Genomic DNA, 10,133 nt, shown 5'->3' on the forward strand with positions numbered 1-10,133 from the left:
AACAGAAGTGAGAAAATGAATGCATTTCATGTGCAGGTTTGTTTTGCAATTTATGAAGCTAAAATTGACAAATACAGGCCCGACAGTTGCAGAGCCAGTAATTAAATAAAAGGACATCTGAATCTGTTGAGTTTACATCAAAAATTTCTCTTATATATACCATAGAACTTGAAATGCTTAATAGCTATAAAAAGCTCTGCAAAAATATACTACACCATCAATTCTGTTTTCAGTGTTTGTCCAAATGACATGTAGATAAATAAAACTAGGAAACTGGGAAATTTTACACGCAGTTGTTTAATCTGAGCTCTAAATCCTGTGCTGTACCAGGTTAGTTTCAATGGAAATGTAAAAAATATAGTCCTGTATAAAATAAAGTGTCAAACACATATTTTTGTAAGAAAATAAATTATAGTTTTAAGCCTCTGAAAGGTTGCTTATAATATTCATAAATGGGTGAAGAGTTTTAAATTTTAAGTGTGGAAAGTAAATCACTGATGTCTTTTTTTGTTTATTTCTTGAAAAGTATCTTATTTCTTAATCTTAAAATGAAATATTTTTTTTTCTCCTGTTAAGTTATTTGATGTAGTGTGTTAGACTAGAATAGCTGAAATATGTTGCTGATTATAGCAATTTCCTAGTCTTCCATTATTTAAAAAGAAGCACATGGACTTGGAAAACCATAATGAAGGAAATAACTTGGATGGCTCTCCCTGGCAAAGAATCCCTTCCCTTCTCTTTACAAGAAGTGCTGCTAGTGTTTTATGTTTCACTCACATGAAACCTCATTCAAATCCAAAATTATATGAGGCTTCACTTAACACTTTATAATCATAGTATAAGATCTGGGAGATGGAAGGTGTGTGGGATATATTGCTATTTAAAGCTTGCTCAGCTTTCGTAGGCTGGAGACTACTGAGATCATAGTGGAAAATGTATATGAAGGTGGGAAGGTGTGCTTTAAAATTCTTAATATGCCATTATAAAGACTGCAAAATGAGATCACTAAGTTGGTTTTAAAATATTGAGTCTCCCCCATACAAACATTTCTATGGCATAAGACTTACTCTGGATTCACAAGCAAAAATGTAGTCTTAGATGCTGTACTTAGTAGAAATTGTCAAGGCAAAACTTTTGGAGGATGCTTGAACTATGTTATAGCTGCAGCAGTTAGATTAGATGGTGCCACCTAAACTGTATCTGGCTAAAAGTGTTGCTTATAAATGTACTCTTTGAAGACACTGGTGACCTGGAGCAAATTCAGAGAGCAAATTAAAAATTTTGATTTCTACCTTGTGTTTATTTTTGCATATTTATTAACTCCAGTGCACACTGAATATTCTAAGTAGTAGGCTTTCTTAGGCAAATAATTTTGTTGAAAAGCAGGTTTCCAATAGATAGCATTAAGCATCACTTAGTTCTGAGGGCCTTGACCCCAAGAATGAATCAAGGGAGGTGGGCACCAATATGTTTATATTAAGTAGAAGACTAAAAATGTTGTTTATGTTAGGTTAAAAAGGTGAAGTTACATTGATTGTAAGAGTTAACCATAGTTGAACTTTCCTCATGTAGTCATTAAGAAGTATTAGGGCAGAGCTTTAAAAAGTCTCTCTCTTTCATACATGGCTAATACACATCATGCTCATGGCTCTGAAGAGAAAAGCAGCAAAATATTATATTTAACCATAACAGCGTCATTGCAAATTGTAAAATTTATTTGTCATCTATGACCAGTGTTTTAGGCAACTCAACAGCACAATGCAGCATTTTGAGAAAACAGGTTTCATGAACACAGGGCATACAGGAAACTTGTTCTCCTTACTTCATCAGCAGCTTCCTATTAAGCAAACATAGGAGGAGTGTTTCTGTACACAGCACTGTCAGAGGGATACAGGAAAATGGGATTTCGTATGATGTTTCTTCAAAATGGCAATCCTCTGTGCTGCCTATGGCATAGCTGTATTAAACTACACATTTTTCTCTGTCCAAGTGTTCATCTGTGGGTGGTGGACACCACTGCTGCCCTTTCAGCGTGACAGGACAAATACCTCTTTGGTGAGAGCATCAGTTGCTTTAGAGAGCAATGGAAATTAGAGCAGTGCCTAATAGGAGATGATGTGGGCGTCAGAAAAACTGAGCACTGGCTAGTTGGTGAGACTTCCAGCTTTCTTAAATGCACAGGGACTTCCAGGAGAAACTTGCATATTGTATATTTTTGAGTAATTGTAAAGTTTAATTTCTTGTAGAAAAGCAAACCCTCTTAATGTTACCTAATATGTTACTAATAAATTCTAGAAGTTCCTCTGAACCTGGCAGGGGTGATGCAAAATGAATTCGTGTGCCTAATGACATAACCAGTGTGCTATCAGCCTGAGTTCTATTAGACACGCAGAGCAGTTGTGAGTGCACTGGTTGCACCATGCTGGATCTGTGAAGAGGCAAGTCTGATGGAGCATTCTGCAGTTTTGGTTGCAGAATTCTCAGGTTTGGGCTAAAGAAATCATAAAGTGAAACACAAGAATGCACACAGACAATTCTATGTTTAGTAAGTTGCATGAGCAAAACTGTGCCCCTTAATTTTGCAGTGTGCCTACCCTATAGGATGCTTCATTCCTTTCAGTGCAGAAGTAAGAATTTAAATTTCATTATCTTAATTCATACAGATCTTTCCTCCTTGTCATTCTCTGGAGGTGATGTTGGGAAGACTGATACTACCTTTTGGATGACTGTTCTCCATGATTTGAGAGAGAAGTCTCTCCTTAGGACCTTTCCTCTAAAAAAGGAAAAAAATGTAAAGATTTAAAAAAACTGGTTTGATGGACTAGAAGAAATATATGTCAATTTTCCAATAAGTTGCTCCTGAAATAACATATCTGATTAAAAAACATTCTATTTGCACTTCTCTGTATCCTAATCACTAGCTTATGGGTTGAAAGTCACCAGCAGAGTGTCACCATTGCCAGAATCTACATCTGGATCTTTGATCTATTTGGTAGACAAGTGACATCCAAAATATCTAGGCATATTGCCAGAGACTGTTTAGATGTTGGTACAGGGAAACACACAGTGTTCTTCACAGATCAGTGTCCAGTCATTCCCCCAGAACTGCCTTTTCTGTTGGCTTTTTTGTGTTGATCCTGCATGGAATGAGAGAGGCACTGCTCTATTAGTTTTTTTCCATGTAAGGAAGGTGAATAGGGAAGCTGAAAATTACTTTTTGTTCACGTTTAATAATACAGCAGTCATGAATCAGAGCTAGAAGAAACTGAGTTAAAAAGTCAAAACTAATTAAAATCTGTGAACTATAAGGAAATCAACAGGATAGAAGAAATTTCAGCCTCCTAACTTAGTAAACATAGCTGGTGAGCCATGAATCCTACTTTTGATGATCATTTATTGCCTTTTATAGGTGCTGTGTTTATGGAATATAAGCCCCTTTTCAAAAAAGTAAAAAGAAAGCTGGCTTTATGCACCGTCATGTAGAAGCAAATTGTGCATTCGTAAAAGTAATTGTGCAGAACTTATCATATGTGGCTTGTCATAATCCATATAAGTACACAAGATGTGAAATAGCTGAGCCTACTAATTATGTTTCTTTAATAAGATCAATTGCTTACATGCTATTCATTTAAATAATTGCAAACATCTTATTTCCCCACCCGTTTTTTCCTTTTGGAGAGAAAGAACTCCTAGAAATAACTAGTGTCAGCTGTGAGTTCTGGAGGAGAAGCCAAGAATATAAAGCCTGTGCAAGTGTGGACAGATCTGACCCTCATGGGGAACATGGTGACACGATCTCTTTCCCCCGCCCCGAACAGGCTGGTGTCAACAGCACCTTTTACAGACGTTATACTGAGAACCAAAGGACTGATTTTCCCTGCAGCTGCTCCTGAGAATCAGAGAGCCCTTGCTGCAGATGAGGCTGCACTTTTATTATCTCCCTTTAGCTTCAAGGAAACAGTGCCAGCACCCTGCTGACGAGAGATGGTATTCCTGTAGCACCCCTATTAATGTGGTTGCCCATGTTTACATTGCTTACTGTAGGGTCTTCTGTGCTTGCCCACAACTTGTGTGCTGCAGATGGCACCATCTCTGGAGCATCTTTGTTTGCAAAGTCTGTGCTGTACCTTGTTTGCTTCACTGTGTTACATTCAGCATTGCTGAGTGATGTGGGACTAAGCTGAAAGCAAATAGACAGCAAACATTGCCCCCGAGCAAAGTAAGTAGACAGCACCATGACAAGGTTTGTTGCTATATCTCACTGGCTACATCCATGGCAAACACTATTGCCACTGATTAATCCCAGTAGTTTTTATTTTACAGCATGCTCCATTGGTTTTAGGAGTTTTCCACTCTGTGTCTTTTTGTAACAATATCTAAAACGCCTCTAAAGCTTCTTGGGGGCCAGGGCTGAAATTTACAAATGTGAAACTTTTGAAAGGTCACCAGAGTGTTTGTTCCTCTGGCCAACAACTTGCCTTGCAAGAAGCCTGGATAAAAGTGTTTGATTCTGTTCCAGGGCATGATTCAGAGCATCCTAGAATAATCTAGTAACATAATTTAAAACCCGTTATTAAAACTGTCACCATATTTAAATAGATCTATGAGCTGCAGAAAAAGAGTATCTTCTTATACAGCTGGAAAACACAACGGCACGTCCAAGTCCAGAATGTCCTTGTCTGAACCTGACATCTCCGTTTTTTGTGACTTCTAGGTCACATAAATCAAAGCTGTTCCTCACCCACAGCCCCCTTGGCCTGTGTGTTTGGGGTACATGCACATATTAACCCTGCAGACTTACACAGGCAATGGAGGCTGATGGGGAATTTGCTCCTTCAGAGTTTCCTGGAGGGCTCTCACTGCATTCAGCAAGGGACTTTCCTGTTGCAAAGCACTTACAAAATGCAAATTTGACTACTGAGCTAAAGATATCCATGTGTTCGTCAATAATGAGATGTCTGACTTCTTTTTTGGTCGCTGCTTGGACACTCAGTGGAGGTGGCAAAATTTGAGTTTCTGCCTTCTCCCTGTACTGCTCTTTAATTGCAATAATAGCAACTTTTCTACTTCCCTTTCAGATCTGCTCACAGTGGGTCAACAGTAAAGAAATGACTTGTATTTTGTATTTACCAACTAGTTCCCAAGAGAGTACAGTTTAGCACAGTGGAGCTTATCTTTTCCATCAGTGAATGAAATGTGCTGCTTGTACTCCGTTTTGACCTTAAGCATACTCTCAAGTGTAGTTTTTCCTGTTTCTTCTGGTAGTGCCATAAACATAGCTGGTATTAGGATATGCAAAGCTATGGAAGAATATGCCAAATACATGTATGCCAAATAAATTAATATAATTTAAAATTACTTTCTCATTACATATGGGAAGCAAAATTTATTAGCACTAGTGTAGGATAGCACAGCCTTCGTTAGAACAGGGTTTCCATAAGTTAGCTGCATAAAAATGATGCTTCTAAGTCATTTAAACCTTCATTTGTTTGTGAGCTTGTGGGTTTTTTTGGATGGAGAGGTAATTGTGAGGCAGAGGTAGGATGTATTATCTCACAGGTAAAAAGATACAAGTTTACTGTTGTGCACTCCAATATTAGTGGTTCCTCTGTATGATTTTAAGCTGTGATAGAATCACCTTCAATGTAAGTCAATTTGCCTTCATTGTGAGATACTCAAAGATAGAGGAGCTGAAATATCTTAAAATAGTTCACATATTGCAACCACCTATCTACTAGGTCGTAACATGAATAAAAAAGAAGTTTTACACTAGGAATTCACAAGTATTCTGTCTAATCACTACTCCTAGTGTCATTTCAATAAAAATATGATTAAGGGGGAGAAGTGTGTAGTGGCTGTTCAAGCACATTCTGGAAAGACAGTTTGGGTAGATGAAATGGATTTTCTTGAAGGAAATACAGGCTTAAATGAGGATTTATTGGTGGCATAGGTTATAAGCACTAAAAAAAATCATAAAATGGTAGATATTTTTAAGCATTAAAAAGTTTGAATAAAATACAGGAAAGGGAAGACAGCAAAGGGACTAAGAGAAGATTATTACCTCCTTTGGATTACTTTGGCTTCTAAGTGGAAAAAAGAGGGGAAAATGAGGAAGGAAGAAAAGCAAGAAGAGTCTTGTGGCTTGAAAGATAACTTAAATTATATTGTTCCACTTCTGCACAGGCCAGGTGTTGTTTTCTTTGTCTGTCTAGTTTGGGAGGATAGCTTTATGTGGTACAACTGATGCATTGTTTTATTGTTTTAGAGGTGCACAACTCTGTCACAATAAATGGTGTTTGATGCACTAAGAAAATAATAAGCAGTAGTAAAACTGTCTTTCTTGTCTTAGCCTGTTAAAAGACAGGGGGAAATTTAATTTATAGGAGATAATTTTATAGCTGTAAAACACTGATTCATGTTTCTCTTTTTTTATACCACACATATAAGACTTAAATAACTTTTGAAATTGGAGGTGAAGATGTTTTGGTGATCTATTCTCTTGGCAATCCTAACTAGGAAAAATGGGCTACTTACAGACAACACAGACCAGTGACTTCAGCTGATTTAGAGTAAGACCCCAAGCAAGGGTGTAAATAAAAAAAAAAAAGTAATTTGTTAATCAGAAGTCATTATCTACTGAATACATCTTTTACAGAGCTACTGAACTACTGAGGGTTTTCTTAAATTCTGTTTCTTAGATGATGGGCAACTATGACAGATTTGCCTTGAAAATTGCTATGACCATCTCTAGTGGGCAGTATCTAGTTTGATTCTACACAGTCCAATGACAGCAAGGCCTTTCTTAGCTCTGGGAAATAGCATTCATTTTCAGATAAAAATAAATAATATCAGATTTGGCAACAAATTTTTCACCTTCTCCTAGGCTCCAATGAATAGAGAGTTGGAAACAAACATATCTTCTTTGAGAGAGACTGAATGGCATCACATCACACTCATCAGTTCATTTTAGAAATAACATATATTGCACCATTAAAGAGGTAACAGGTCCTGGCCTCCCCATTGACAAGCATATGGTGGATAGTCGGCAAGTCAAAGGCACACATTAGCCTGGTAAGACTTGAGATGGAAAACAAGAGACCCTTAGTAGTGATGTGCAGCAGTGATGGGGCATGCCGTGCCCTTTGGTTATTCCCTGCAGTGTCCCCAGCAGGAAACCCTGCAGGGAACTTCTCATGGTATGTGGAATGCACTTCTTAGAGAGTTCAGTTTTACCTGTAGAAGACATCAGACTGTACTGAAGGAGCCAAAGAGAATTACTAACACATAGTGTCAGGCTCACTTTCTGAATGCGTTTTTTAAATTTTTTAATTGTATATTCTTATCCCCCTAAAATTACACCTCCTAAATGACCCACCTGCTCTGTTCTGGGTAATTGTTCTTCATCCAAATATGAGAAATATTTCAGGAAAGTTGCTTGAAGCAAATTCAATATGCAATGTCCTTCTGAATTCTGAATATTACCCGTTAGGAGCTGGACTAGGTGAAAAGTACACTGTTCAGCTTGGATTTTGTGGCAGCAATTGGCTTCTACTCAGAAGATACTGCGCTGTCCTAACATCCACTAAGTCAGGAGACAGGGAGCTCCAGCTTTAAAAATAGCATGCTGCAGCTAGGTGGAGGAGTTCCAGAAGTGAATTACTGCTGGAAGTAGAAATAGGCTACTTTTCTCATACTTCCAGGATATGGTCTGAAGGTCAGGTGGAATACACCTGACAATATGCCTTTGCAAGTGGTTTTCACTAAAAAAAATCAAAATCTAGGAGCTGAAATCTGTAGTAACAGTCATACAGTGTAAATCCTGCTAACTCCTCAAGTGTCTGCGTATCTCTAAAGGGCAACTGCTCAAAATCTGCTACATGTGGGAAATGTGGCCTCTATGGCTCCAGGAACAGCAGTTCTTCTGCAGCACTAGCCTACTCAAAATCTACATTGGGCATTTGTATCTGCAGAATTATCCACAGTTGTGCACCTAGAGTCACAAGAGCTGGTTCAGACCAGCAACCTTTACCTGGGAAAAGATGTTCCTCTGTGGAAAAAATGTTGGGTGGCTGCCGAGCGTCATGCACTGCTTTTGGAGAACCTTCTTCACAGCTGCAACTGGGCTTTGTGCTTGTAGCTGTGCCATAGAAGGCTACGGTGGTTGGAAACTATGGCAAGCTGGTGGTTCATTTCTGTAAAACCAAAGAGGCTTAAATCTAGAAAGGGGTAAAAAAGTGCTAGGTACATGTTTTAGCTAGATAATTTCCAAAAAATATGTTGATCAATATTGCAACATTGCCCCTCAAAGCTCAAGTCCTTAAGCAATTGCAACTTGCTGCTGTTCCATACACTTTTATGGACAGCTGGTCTGGTGTGGAAGAGCCATTAGTTTTACATTTTAGTGTAGCACAGTTTTGGCCATGCACTCAGGTATTTATATTAAGAAATAAGAAACACCTGCATTTAAAACATTGTATCTCAAATAATATAACTTTGATAACCTCCAACTTCATAGTAACACTGACAATAAAGCTAAGCTTAGTTGTTAGGTAGAGGTGCTGGTCTGAAACAGATTTCGAAAAAGTGTTGCACATAAATGCTAGAAATGTGTCGCTTAAATGGTGCTAATTTAAATTCTAACACTGCTGCAAAGCATTAGAAACTCCTTAAAGGGCTGTGCTTGCATTAAAAAAAAAAATAAAATCCTCATTGTCACTCAGCTATGAAGGAATTTGCTCCGGTATCGGCCAGGGTAGCATTAATTTTCTTCACAGTATCTAATATGGAGCTGTGTTTTGGATTTGCATGGAAAATATTGATGACATAGAGACGTTCTAGCTATAGCTGAGCAGAGCTTACAATGCATCTTTATCTGCTTCTAGTGCACCCCTCATCAGTGAGTAAGCTGGGAGTGCACAAGGAATGGGGAATGGACACAACCAAGATGGCTGACCCCAGCGGGCCCAAGGGATATTCCAGACCATATGGTGTCATGCCCAGCATATAGAGCTGGAGGAAGAAGAAGATAGTGGGGGGACATTCAGGGTGATGGGTGCTCATCCTCCCAAGTCACCATTAAAGCATGATAGAGTCCTGCTTTCCTGGAGATGGGTGAACACAGGATTGTCCACTGCAAGCGGGGAATGAAGTCTTAGCTTTTCTTTGCGTGTGCCTGTGGCTTTCGCTTTGTTAAACTGCCTTTTTCTCAACCCATGAGTTTTCTCACTTCCACGCTTCTGTCTCTCCTCCCCATCCTGCTGGTAGGGGAGTAAGCAAGTAGCTGCATGGAGCCAGCAGAGATTAAACCACAACAGATGTCCAAGTAGGTAAGCAAGATGACAAACATGTTTATCGTATTTCTCATTGGTTTGAACCAGAACTCAGGCAAAAATTACTTATTATTAACAAGAGGGAAATAAATCCTTAAAAGTCTGCCTGGATTCTCCACCAATAACAAACTCAAAAGTAAGCTGAAATGCTGTTTCAGAAAGGGAGGTCCTATTACTTGTGTTACCTAGGGTGTTAGATCAGATATTTGTAGTGCTCACATTAGCAGCTGCATTACTGAACTGAAGGTACAGTACTGTGGCAACATAGTGGTTGCCAGTATCCTCAACACCAATGGAGAGGACAGGACAGGCTGGCCACCTGAACTTCTGTCCGTTTGCTGAACCTTCTCATTGGTCAAAGCACATTCTGATACTGAAGGAGGATGACAATTGATTTCATCTGTGCATGGTATGGAAATGCTGCAGCAGTGCAATGCTGCTAGCATGCTGAAGAGACTTAATAATTCTGCACCAAGCACAGGTGGACGTTTCAACATCCTCTCACTTCCAAGTGAAAGGCAAAGAGCACCTTCTATACTCGAGGTCCACAAACCAGGTTTCAAAGTCTCAGCTGCAAACCACCTTTTGAAGCCACTCACCAATTTCCTCCTACCACCCCAAATATGTGTTACCCCCTCAGGGAAAGGACAGACAACCTGGGTCACCGCAGCTGCAATACAATACATACACAGTGTCCTGAAAAAGCATTTTCCCACGCTGGAAACTGCAGTTTCCCATCTGCAATGTGGCCCAGTGAGCTCACTGATAGAAAGGGCTGAGGGTTCCAAAAATGTACTCCCATGG

Source organism: Acanthisitta chloris, unplaced genomic scaffold (assembly GCF_000695815.1).
Source record: "Acanthisitta chloris isolate BGI_N310 unplaced genomic scaffold, ASM69581v1 scaffold14621, whole genome shotgun sequence".
NCBI lineage: Eukaryota > Metazoa > Chordata > Aves > Passeriformes > Acanthisittidae > Acanthisitta > Acanthisitta chloris.